The 13,429-nt window shown below is 37.8% G+C and overlaps 1 protein-coding gene and 1 long non-coding RNA gene across 3 annotated transcripts in view; both read right to left on the minus strand.

Annotated features, from left to right (window-relative positions):
* The window catches only part of KCNIP4 (potassium voltage-gated channel interacting protein 4), a 1,204,862-nt gene that overhangs the window by 1,022,670 nt on the left and 168,763 nt on the right, over positions 1–13,429 (minus strand). The window lies entirely within an intron of this gene.
* Positions 1,926–5,120, minus strand: LOC116545354. The gene is made up of 2 exons (XR_004266286.1): positions 4,840–5,120; positions 1,926–4,809 (listed from the first exon to the last, which is right to left on the minus strand). It is a non-coding gene; the product is annotated as an uncharacterized LOC116545354 (long non-coding RNA).

The raw sequence follows: 13,429 nt of genomic DNA on the forward strand, positions 1-13,429 counted from the left end.
TTAAAATAGTTGAAGTATTATAATAAATATCTATCAACTGCAGCTTCTCTCTCTCTCAGATGGAAGAAGTCCAAATGTATGTTTATTAGCTTATCAACTATGTAAGCACTTTAAAAAGGGCACAAATCTACCTTGATATTTCTAAATTACTCCCGAAATTATTCTTTATCCTGAAAGAAAAATCAATGAACACTCTTGAAATTTGTCACTTGTCATTTCATGATACTGAAAAGCAAATGTAAAACCTCCTTTTGGAGAAACTAGGCCAGGCACAGTGGCTCATGCCTGTAATCCCAGCACTTTGGGAGGCCAAGGTGCTCAGATCACTTGAGGCCAGAAGTTCAAGACCAGCCTGGCCATCATGGTGAAACCCCGTCTCCACTAAAAATACAAAAATTAGCCAGGCATGGTGGCAGGTACCTGTAATCTCAGCTACTCAGGAGGCCGAGGCAGGAGAATCACTTGAAACCTGGAAGGCGGAGGTTGCAGTGAGCTGAGATTCAGTCACTGCACTCCAGCCTGAGCAAGAGTCCTGTCAAAAAAAAAAAAAAAAAAAGGAAAGAAAAAGAAAGAAAACTATAATAAAATCAGTCAGAACACCTCTTTGTGTGAGCTAGATCTCTGACAACAGAGAACATAAGCTCACATGTGGGTTTGGACTACATAATGATCTAGTATCTATGTTCACATATTATTTGTCCCAAGAGAGCACTTAACAAAAGAATCACAATGTTTGTCATGATGTAATGCTTCCTCTCTACATGCTGTTTGAAAATAATGGTTAGGAAATGCATGGCTGGTAATGCTATTTTACTTCTGTAGAAAAGTCTTCACCATTTATTACAGATTGAGCCAGAGACTTGGAATCAACAGTCCTGGGTTTAAATTCTGGCTTACCAATTTCTAGCAATACCAATATCACTTATTTGAACTTCCTTTTCTGCCCACATAAAGCAGAACTGGTGATGCTTGCCACACAATCTATGACTACATTCAGTAAGTGTTCATTGAATTTAAATCTTGTCTACAAAGTTAGCAATGAAACCACATAAACGACTTCTTGGGAAAATCAACCAATGAAAAGATAGAACTGTTCAGGACTTTTTATAGTCACAGGTGAGTTGAGTGTTGGGTGTAAAAGTATAGTCTCAGCAGATGAAAAGACACAGATTGGCTTGTGACTCCTAACTACTAGGTTTGTGTCATTATGCAAGTAATTTGACCTCAGTATGCCTTATTTTCCACATCTGCAAAATAGATATGAAAATAAGACCAAGTGTGCTAATTGTAAGAAATAAATTTATAAAATATGTACTTGCCACTAAGCAAGGAACATAGGAAACCAGTCAATAAAACTTGATGCTATTGATATTTATAAGAATAAGAAAAATCATTCATTCAATTAAAGTTTTGGAGTACAATTTGTATCCCATATACTGTCCTAGGTACTGGAGATACAGAGGTGAATAAAATCAACAACCTCTGTTCTCATGAAACTGTGTCTGGTAAAGCATAGACAAGACAAGGTCAATAGTGCCAAATGCTCTGAAGACAATAAAACAAAATAATGTGAATAGAATAACTGAAGATGTGTGTGTGGGGTTCCATGGGAGAGTGCCTGTTTGGGAAGTACCTTAAAAACATCACACACCAGGGTCTAGGGGGTGGGGGTTAGGGGAGGAAGAGCAGTGGGTTGGGGGATAGGGGAGGGATAGCATTACAAGAAATACCTAATGTAGATGATGGGGCAATGAATGCAGCAAACTGCCACCATGGCACGTGTAAACCTATGTAACAAAACTGCATGATCTGCACATGTACCCCAGAGCTTAAAGTATAATAAATAAATTTCAAAAAGAAAAAAAAAAGAAATGACATTTCGGATATATTGAGTTTAATAAATTATTAAAAAAAAAAAAAAAAAAAAAAAGCAGGGTGACCCTCACATGTCTCTCTAAGTAAGTAAATTTGAGCTTTGACCTGCACACTGTGCAGACTTTCTGCAGGACTTTGGCACATGATTTCTCAAGATGCATGTTCAGACTTCCTGCAATCCGCCATTTCTCTAAACCCAAGTAATAAATTGGATTCATATTTCAATAGGCATATTACTTTAACAAAAGGGACATCCAAAGTTGCATTAAGTAATGAATCCACCTTGGTTTTTGGAACTGGAGATTACCAGCCATAAGACTTATTGGTTGGGTGATAGTGGACTCATTACTTAGGCACCCTAAGCCTCAGTTATCCCCTGGGTAAAACAGCCATGAAAAAAGCCATTTGTGGGCTGCTTCTGCCAGAGCCTGTGTTATGGAAGAGAACCTCCAAATGGTAATTTCTGTCACTATCAGCAGTAGAGAAATATCCTGGGTAAGACGTCCACTGCCTACATGCAATGTGACCTTGAGTAAGTTGTATGACTTCTCTGATCTTCAGTCTACTAATATGTAAGATAAGGATAATAATAATAATAATACCTACTTATCAAGTTTGTGTGAGAAATTAACTGAGTTGTAGAAACCACTTTTGAATGGGTTCTGGCATAGAGCAAACTCATTAGGTGCTCTTTGTTAGTATTACTCATGACACTGACATCATGAATTACTAATCATAGGCTCACAGGTCAAGGTGAGAGAAAATCATTGACTTAGAAATATGTTGAACTAAGTCATTCCCATGAAAATCTTCCCTAACAGTCAGAAGATTATGTGCACCATTTTGTATCTTCTGGAGATTTTCAGATACTGATTAAATGTCTCAACACAATGATATGATCAGTGAATAGAAATGCTTGCTTTGTATAATTTTGCCCATTTTGATCTTTTAATTTACACATTTCTTAAGATTGAGTCCAATTATCTCCACATGCCTCCTCAATCAACATTATATGTATTTCATGTATCATTTAAAAATCACAAAAGTAATTTGAACTCATTACCAATTGAAAAAAAAAATGAACATCTTTAACTGAATATTCTTGGTTTTACCATAGAGTCCGACATAGAAATCTTTGTAGTCAAAGAATCATATTACCTAAGAACAGTCACTAATCATGCTGCTTTTCATAGACATCAGCAATTGGTCAGGACATTCTTTATTTCCTAAATGACCCTGAATATGTCTTTGACCCTGAGTTCTGGGAAGTCATTTGTATACCAGGTTATAGAAGAAGAGACCTATTAACCTAGTATCAGCTTCTTACTTTCAAGATGACTTCAGAGCAGTCTGAAGTCTTCACAGTGAATTTATTTGGCTGAGGTCACACAGCAGTAGACCTGGAATGACAATCTAAGTTTCCAAAGTTCTCACGCCCATGATCTTGCCACCAGTCCTTGTAACCTGCTATTAAATTCCTGTCTAACCATGGCTATGGATACAGGAGGAATGGAATTACAACACAAATCAAAGTCCTCATTCTTCATCTCTGCTTGAATTTAATGTACTTCTCCTCTGGATTTCTGCTCTCAATTTCTTTCCTCTCCTTTCTATTTTCATTGACATAAATATTCTGTTATACCAACTGATAAAGAAACGACTACAGGTCTCAAATTATTCTATTCAGCTGCCCTCATACTCAAGAACAGCATCCTACAAACAGAAATACTGAATATAAATACGAACAATGATGTTCTCACCCATAATGTTGCTGTGCAGATCAATTACTCATGTTTTTCTTTGCTGAAAACTTGTTTCCCTTGCCACTCCTTTCTCTTGAAACGTCCTTTCTTAATATTTAACTTCTAAAGCCTAAACAACTAATCTCAGTGTCTAGAATCTAGTGGTTCCATGAATGACTGTGAAAATCTTGAGTGCTCTGCTGATGTTAATAAAACATGTCAGCCCAAGAAAAACCCTAGTAATAACTGTGCCAACAAAATGAGGGAAAACACCCAATCCAACGCCCACAAACTCTGCTGCTAATTATTAACAATGAAAAACTTGGCTGAATTTCAACCTTCAATTAGATACATGTTTTCATTAAAGTAAAATTCTACATTTGTTCAATAAAGTAGGAAAATTATGGGTTTTGGAGACTGACTTTATTAAAATATGTGTGTTCCATTGCAAGCATGGCAATATGTAATGCAGAATGAGGAAGCCCCGGGCCATACTTCTAGGTCTTTTCTGTGTCAGTCTGAGGCTATAATTAGCTCCCTGGTTGTTTTCTCCTCTGTAAGTTGAGTATGTTGTCAATTAGATAAATGCTCGCTGAATTTCACTCAAGTATTAAAAAGCTAAAATTTTAAATATTTCTATTACTTATTGCTTTGACAAGCAAACACATTGCTGAAGGGTAGCCACAAAATGGTCATGGATTCCATTTCCACTATTTTCCCTCCACTCTCTCAATGCATTCTATAGCAAGACCAGAATGAAATGAGCAAAAGATATCTTAATCAGTTAAGTTTATTCATCTAATAAATTTTCACCAACTACTCAATGGCAGGCACTGTTCTAGGTGCTTATGAGTCTGATATTTTGCCCTTATGAGAAAGAACTTATAAATCTCATAAAATTAAGTAACTTTTTGCACTTATAATAATTGACTATAAGAATAGGTTGAAAGGAGAGTGTGTACCTGTTTTTTGATTATGTACTTTCTTAAGAACATGCTATAATATTTTTTTGAGAGATGAGTCTCACTCTGTTGGCCAGGCTGGAGTGCAGTGGCATAATCATAACTCACTATAGCCTCAAACTTCTGGGTTCAAGTGATCCACCTGCCACAACTTTTCAGGTAGCTGGTACCACAAGACCTATCTATAATCTTTTCAACAATATAACTTGTAAATTGAACCGTAGTGGTTACTTTTCAACAATATAACTTGTAAATTGAACCGTAGGTGTGATATACCCCTTTTTTGTGTACTTTGTTATAAATGCCCATCTGAGACTTGTTTGATGAAGAAATTCAAATAATCTAAAATTTGGAGAAAAAATTATGAATTACTTGTAAGTATTCAAAATTTGATTCAATCTATAAAACCACTAGCAGAGGAAAATAACATATTCACTCAGTTGAACACTATACAGCCATTACAATGCTGCTCTCTCTTTTTTTACAACAATCTTATAATTCAGTTTAAAACATTTAATTCTTATGTTCACATAAAAATAATTAAATGCAATATATATTAATACAAATTTGTTTTAAAAAGTACAAAAAAGCAAAGAAAAAAATGCAGAAAATAAATATACCACAATATTAAATGTTTCTTATAACAAAATTAATTTTTAGTTATTTCTTCTATATTTATTTTACTCCCATACAGGGAGACAGAGGAAATATATTATTGTTTAATAATGTTAAAAAAAAAAAATTCCGGCCAGGCGTGGTGGCTCACGCTTGTAATCCCAGCACTTTGGGAGGCCGAGGAGGGTGGATCACAAGGTCAAGAGATCGAGACCATCCTGGCCAACATGGTGAAACCCCGTCTCTACTAAAAATACAAAAAAAAATTTGGCTGGGCGTGGTGGTACGCGCCTGTGGTCCCAGCTACTCAGGAGGCTGAGGCGGAAGAATCGCTTGAACCCAGGAGGTGGAGGTTGCAGTGAGCCGAGATTGCACCACTGCACTCCAGCCTGGTGACAGAGCAAGACTCCGTCTCAAAAAAAAAAAAAAAAAAAAAAAAAAATTCCTTGCATTGAACATTGCAAATGACCTTAATGGCTAAATGGTGCCAAACAAGAAGTCACGGTTATACATGCAATTCAACACTTCCATGATGGGATAATTATGATAATATCCAAGGTGGCCATACATATATCATGATTTGAGAAAAGTACTTAATGAAATAATTTCAAATGCAAAAAATAATATTATAAATCACTATACACTATATAAGCCCCAATGACTGGCAGAAATATTACAAGGACACTTTCTAACAAAAATATAATATGTGTCACATATGTCATTTTATTTTTCTATTAGTCACATTTTAAGAAGTAAAAAGAAACAGGTAAAATTAAATGTAATAAGATATTCAACTGAAAATATTCAAAATATTATTTCAGCATGCAATCAACATAAAAATTTATTCATGATCTATTTCACACTGCTATTTCACCACACATCCCAATTTGGACCCGTTACATTTCAAGTGCTCATTAGCCATATGTGACTTGTGACTACCCTACTGGACAGCAGTACATTAAAATGAAACAAAGAAGATTAGAAATTATTGTTGTTTCTTCTTATGTTTTTCCCATTTCTTATGCACAAGTTCCTTATTTTATATTTCCCCAGTGCCTAGTACACTGCTAGGCTAGTACACCACGTCGGGCACTAGGACAGGTTCCGTGCCAGAGTTTGGGGCCACACGAGGGCCTGGTGCCAGTGAGGGGGCGTGTTCTGGAGACGGAAAGGGGCCCCCGCCCAGCTGTCCACCTTGTGGGCCACGCTGTGTCCTTATGTCATTGTAATATAAATACAGATTTTTATACCTCAAAAAAAAATTTTTTTTTGCTGCATTTATTGCTAGGCTCAATAAATTTGGGCTGCCTTTAACTTATAAAATACTAACAAAATTAATTTTGAACAGAAATGGCTTCTCTTAGTTAGACGAATCTCAGCAAAAAAGCCAAGCCTACTGTTCTTCATCTGCAAACATAAAACAAAGTGGCAAGGACACTGCTCTTATTTTATTCTGAAGTGTTAAAGCCAACCATCATAAACAAAGATGGCTTCCACAAAACAACATTGCAACACTTTACCAGTGTTCTTAGCGGACTGGGGCAATGAGACTCTCTCACCAGTCATCAAAACCCTCTCAGTCATGAGTCTTCTTTATCTGAATGAATATTCGCATGAAGAATGTGTCTATATAAGAGTGAGATAGGAAGGGGGAATCCCAGAAGGTTGGCAGGAGGGTGTAGAGAGATGGAATTGGAGGGAAGGATTCACATGATGAACTGACAGGTGCTCCCATTTCCTAAGTCTCCCTGTGGGACCACTGGGTGTAGGTCTTCTTGTCAAGGACAGCACTTGGTACACAGTGAATGCTCAGTAACGGCTTCAAGAATGAATGGAAGTATGCACAGCTCGTCTAATTTCCTTGTCAGGACACTCAGGAATGCATTCCTAACAACAAGCACAGTTTACCAGATAACAATTACTTCATCGTGGTTGAGTTCACACAAATAAAATGTGAAGAACATTGCCCAGATTATGATTTTAAATATAGCTGCAGTCTGTATGTCATAATAAAGCCCACGGCTGTGCATTTCTCCAGCATAATAGGCACATGCCATCTGGTGCTTATTATACACAAGGTGCTGGTGATGATGGTTACATACATAAAGACACAACGCACGACTAGGTCCTCCTAGTTGTAACTAACAAATACACTTGGCTTCATCTCTTTTCATAATGAAGGTTTAATAATTCCCTTCTTTTTCTTTTTAAGTTCTGGGGTTCATATGCAGAACATGCAGGTTTGTTATATAGGTACACAAGTGCCATGGTGGTTTGCTGCATCCCACACCCCGTCATCTACATTAGGTATTTCTCCTAATGCTATCCCTCCCCTATCTCCCCAAACCCTGCTATCCCTCTCCTAACCCTTCACCACCCAACAGGCGCCAGTGTGTGATGTTCCCCTCCCTGTGTCCATGTGATAGACTGGATAAAGAAAATGTGGCACATATTCCTCTCTCCATGGAATACTATGTAGCCATAAAAAAGCTGTGCTCATGTCCTTTGCAAGGACATGTATAAAGCTGGAAACCATTGTTCTCAGTAAACTGACACAAGAATAAAAAAGGTTTTTTTTCTTTTACTGAAAAAGAGTGGGGCAGAATTTCAAACATCATTCTACTGGTTAATCAGTGTCTTCAGAGGTGTGGAGCCAAAGCCCTGGCTAGTATTAAAGGGTAAATGTGCCATCCTAGAGTGTCTTCTGAGAGGCAAGGCATTATTGGCAATGGTAGGTATAGAATAGCATTGGTCTGTCCCCTGAGCTGGTTAATCTTGAGCAAGTTATTTCGCTTCTCTGAGTCTCAACTTTCTCAGCAAAAGGAAATAATAAAAAACCAGCCCAGTTATTCTGAGGATTAAATAACATTAAGTAGAATGCTTCTTCCACTGTATATGCTAAATTTTTCATTTTAGTCTTGTTATATACAGTATGTCTTTCTTTTTGCTGAAAAATGAAGGTGACAAAAGGAAGAAAAACAATTGCTGATTTATCTTAAATTGTAAAAATTCTCAGGTTTGCTTGTTATAGTTTGAAAAAAGGAACCCTCAGCCAACACACAGAATTTGGAAGCAGCCTGGGAGTTATAATAGGTTTGCTAGGAAATGGGTTTCAGTGCCAGTAACTCCAGATCACAAGAAAATTTATGCAATTAGATCATTTGGTCTAAATGTGATTAGGCATTTTAGTAACGAACAGTCCGATTCTGTAGGTAAAGCCAGAATAGAAGGAAAGCAGTAAAAAGAAATTCAGTTTAGTACAGAAGCTTCATAGACCTGCAGAAAGGGAAATCATATATGCATGATAAGCAGGCATTTTCCATAATGGCATTTTCCATAATAGAGATAGCAAGTAAATGATTTCAGACAATTGCGTGGAGGATAGAGAAGGTACAGACTGGCAATTCTCAGAATGTGGCTATAACACCAGCCAGGGAGACAGACTTTGAAGTTTGGGACAGAAAAGGCAAAGGTGTTAGAGGTGGTTATACTGAGTGAGTGCCAATTAATGTGCAAAGTTTGCAACTCGGAAGAGAAACAAAAAAAGTCCAATGAAAAAGTTCATAAATGAGCTAGTTCAACTTGGAGAGAAAGTGGAAGAAGTAAGATCCCTGGGCTATATCATGACACTGGGGCATTTGTTTTCAGTGAATTATTTATATAAAAATGAAACAAGGTATGTCATACTGGTACTCATAGTTGGTGATGATTAATTATGTCCTATCAGGATCAGAGACTGTGCTATATAAACCAATGCCAGCTAATGCCCTGGCTCCCAGAAGACATGAGAGGGCAATGGTGACTTTGCTCTTTAATACTGGACTTTTGCTCTACATCCCTGGAGGGATTGGGTGGTAGGGAGGCTCAGAAACCTACCAAGGGCTCAGATGAGAGCAAGACTAAGGGGTCTGCTGCCCTGTCCTTTTTTGCTTGTCTGCTATACCTTGTCCTCCTTAGTACTGGGAAGTCCTCAGGCCTCCTCCAACATTCCAGACTAGGTTGAGGGGAGATGTGGAATGTGTAGGCACTGAAGAGAGGCATTTAAAGAGTCAGGAGAAGAAGAGGGTGTTCCCTGTAAGTTCAATTCATAATCCTCTGCTCTTCTCATTAAAATCTGCGTATTGGAGGAGAGGCTCTATGAGACCCATATCACAGCTCTGTCAACCTCGGATGGTGCCTAGTATTTCCTCCCCAAATTAAACTGAGCTACTCTCAGTGAGTACGCACTGTGGCTACAACAGTCAAATGATAAAATATTAGTAGGAATTTAAGATGGGGAGTTCAATGGCTTTTGTCATCATTTTGTTATGAAGAGAATCTAATTTTCTTGTTGAGACAGGATCTTGCTCTCTCACCCAAGCTGGAGTAGAGTGATGTAATCTCAGCTTACTGCAACCTCAACCTCCAGGGCTCAAGTGATTCTCCCACCTCAGCATCCCAAGTATCTAGGGCAGAATCTAATTCTTTTTGTTTTATCGGGTTACTGGAGTGGTCTTATTAACTATGTAAATGGTACCCACTGCTCCAGGAGAAGGCAATGGTAAATGACTATGTGTGTATGAGTGTGCATAACTGTGTGTGCACGTGTCCATGTTGCTTAGCAAAAACTATTTCATCCCCTTGTTATGCAGACTTGCTCCCTGGGGGAAATGTGGGCAATTTCTGAATTAGGAGCCGTTTGATAGAGAGGGCTTGTTTCCCTGGAGGGACCTGGAATCAGGATGGTGACTTGAACTTAAAGATGGACTCTGGGGTCAGAAACAGGACTCCTTCTCTCTGCTTTTTAAAAAATTAATATATAGAAATGGGTCTTGTTTTATTGGCCAGGCTGGTCTTGACCTCCTGACCTCGTGTGATCCTCCCACCTCAGTCTCCTTAGTAGCTGAGATTACAGATGTAAGTCACCCGCCTGGCTGAGGGCTCCTTCTTCCACAGAATCCCGCAGGACCCAGAGACCTTAGCACCAGGCTGTGAGAAAAAAACAAAACAAAACAAAAAAACTGGAGATGTGTGTGCTGTGAAAACAGAAAGAGAGAGACAGATCTGGAATCCCAGAGCCCAGAAGCAAAGGTCCAACGGCAGGGGCCTGCTTAGGAAAAATACAAATAACCAGTGGCCATTGGATTAGAAAGGAGCTATCTGCAATAGCGGCACCATGTGGTGATATTGTCATAGCAGCAGTGGACTAGAGACTAGATTTCTCTTTCTCTGGCTTTTCACACCGGATTAACCCTCTCTGGGAAAGGGCTCTTGAATTACACAGGAATGACAGAAGAAGGTGGACGGATAGGAAAACTCAGATGTCTTCCTGCTAACGGAGCAGGTGGTGGTCTGAACAATACAATCTGTTAACAAAAGTGAGAAAGTAATCATTGGGGTTCTGCAAAGTTTATTTCAAGGCCATCCTATTTTCCATAGGAAGGAAGCACTACACTTGGCATGCACCAATCTCATTTAATATCTCAATAATAACCCTTGAGACAGTTTATCTTATTCCACTTTATGTGAGAATAACTAAGGGTCAGAGAGTTCAAATAATTTGCACAAAGATCACTCGATTGTAAGAGTCTAAGCTGGGACTCACATGTAAGATCATTTGTCTTCAGAATCCTGGGCTTCCAATCTCTGTTCCCCTTGCCTCCCCTCAGCCTTAAAACAAATGTTTCCCAGGCTTCCCTCCACTGCTATCACTGTTGGAATAAAGCAAATTTCCTCGACTGGTGAACCTAAACTTTTCTATCAACAATGATCTGCATAATTTCTCATAGTTTAAAAAGTTCTTAGGAAAACAATTTCCTTTTCAATCTTCCCACAATTTCATAAGGTAGATAAAATAAAGATTCTTATGATCTCATTTTATATGCAAGGAAGAGAGGGCACTCCTTAATGTACTCATTCCAAAGTCTGGCATCTCTTAACAATAAATTTATTTCACTCCTTGTTAAACTGACCAGTAGAGTCATGGACCAGGAGTCAGAGACTGTGGGTTTTATTTATTCATTCATTTACTTGTGTGATTACAAATCCATTGAGTGCCTACCACCTACTAGGCATTGTTTTAGGTACCAAAATACAGCAGTGATCAAGACAAACACCTTGTCCTCTTGGGGAATGCATTCTAGCGAAAGAAAGAGAAAATGCACAAGAAAATGATTTGGGATCAAGTGTCGGGTAGTGATCATGGCAGTGAAGAAAAACAAAGTCAGGTAACTAGAGACTGCAAGAAAGGGAGTCAGGGTATCTCTCTTTGCAGAGCAACATCTCAGAAGAGGTGAGGAAGAGGACCAGGGAGAAGACTTAATGTATTAAAGCTCTATAAGGGAATTTGCTCTATGGAAGAATGAGGAGGCCAGTGTAATTGGAGCCCAGTGAGCAAAGATGTAAGCAAGCTACCAGAAGACACTGGAGGAGGAGACAGTCAGGTCACACAGAGCTTGAAATGCCTTGGTGAGAATGTGGGAGGCTTATTCCAGGAATGATGGGAATCCATGGGAGGGTTCAGAGCAGGGTGTAGTAGGGCTGTTACATTTTTAAAGGATACTTCCATGGCTATGTGGAAATTTGACTCAGGGCTGTGGCAGTGCAGAGACAAATCAGGGAGATAGGGTTAGGAAGCAGACGGAGCAACAGGTGAAAGAGGTCGATGGCTAAGAATAGAATGGTAACTGCTGCTGGCTTTATTGCCAACTATGCAATACTGTTAAGTTCTATGACCCTGAGTTTAAGTAACGCCTCTGGGGTTAATTCGCTTATTTTTATTTCAAAATACAGTTATTAGAGTCCTTACAAGTCTGTAATGAAAGCAAATTTACAAAAAAAATTATACATTCTGAAATATATACAAAATTAAATAATTGTTTTTCTCTTGCCATAGAGAAAATATACACAGCGGGGACCTAACAAGCACAAAATTTGATTAGAAATGGATTTAAAATATACACACAATTTCCTGAAAGCAAGCCTCAAACAGTTGTAAGTGCCAAAGCAACCAAATTTATCATATGCTTATCTATTTCAGTATTGACAGAGCTCTTTCTTCTAGTTAAAGAAACTAAAGATGGAAAAAATGGTAAAATGTCAATTAAGAAAGTCAACAAAATCCCCTAAAGGTTGAAGAGAAGCCATTCTTTTCACTTAAAAACTGATCCTTGCTGAAGACAAAACTTTCAAAAATTTGTTCTTATTATAGGTATCATTCCTTAAAGGGAAAGTGACAGACATGGATATCAATCTCAGTTACACCACCAACTAGTGCCTATAAACCTTCAAGCAAGAGCTTCTACATTTATGATTTGTGATTAAAGTGAGTATTTAGTAAAATAATTAGATGGATAAACAGCACTTTAGAGCTTTTAAGACCTAGGATTTGGGGTAAAGCATGCATCTTAATACAAAAATAATCAATTCTATATTGATGACTAATCATAATAAAATACGTAAGCATGTGAAATATAGATTCTGCTTTCTTTCTAAAAAATACCCAAAACTCCTGCAGGAGTACTTTGCTGGACTCTTTTGATCTCTGCGTATGTTTATATGTTAAGATAAATTCTGATTTAAGTACACAACTGATTATAAAGCAGACCATCGCCTTGGTGTTCTGGTTACAAGTCTGCATATCAAGGAAAAAGAAAAATGCTTCACTCCCAAGCCTTGCTCCTCATTTTCGTCTTGTTTACAAAGGATTTATCACTGCTTGTTTTGTACTGCCACCTGCTGGTAAGCAACAAAATTTATTTTTATAAATGAGAAATCTACATATCCACTTTTAGTTGGTGTTATACTCTGATTTTTATAGGTTTTAAGAAAGTTTCTTTCACATTTGAAATTATTCATTATTTCTCACAATACAAAATTTTATATAGTCATTAAAATATAGAAAACACAAATAAGGAATTAATAAGTGCTGCATTTCCATCCCCCAAAGATAATCTCTGGTACACAGCCTTCAAGAACACACAATTGGATTATAGGATGTTTATTATCTAAAATCAAATGTGATGTCATTTAATGATCCTTTGTTGGATACATTGCATGCAAGCATATGTCAATATATTTTCAAACATTTGGAATGTTTTCAATGTTCTTTGTTATTTGCTTGACAGCAATATCCTTATTTTAAAACTATAGACTCAGCTCTAATTTTGCTATGTGTAATTTTACTAGAAATGTAGCTATTACATCAAAGGACTTCAAAACGAGAAAGCTTTTGGCATGTAGAGACAAGTTCACCTC

This window comes from Sapajus apella, unplaced genomic scaffold, assembly GCF_009761245.1.
Source record: "Sapajus apella isolate SASKATOON/1434 unplaced genomic scaffold, GSC_monkey_1.0 scaffold5, whole genome shotgun sequence".
NCBI classification, from domain to species: Eukaryota; Metazoa; Chordata; class Mammalia; order Primates; family Cebidae; genus Sapajus; species Sapajus apella.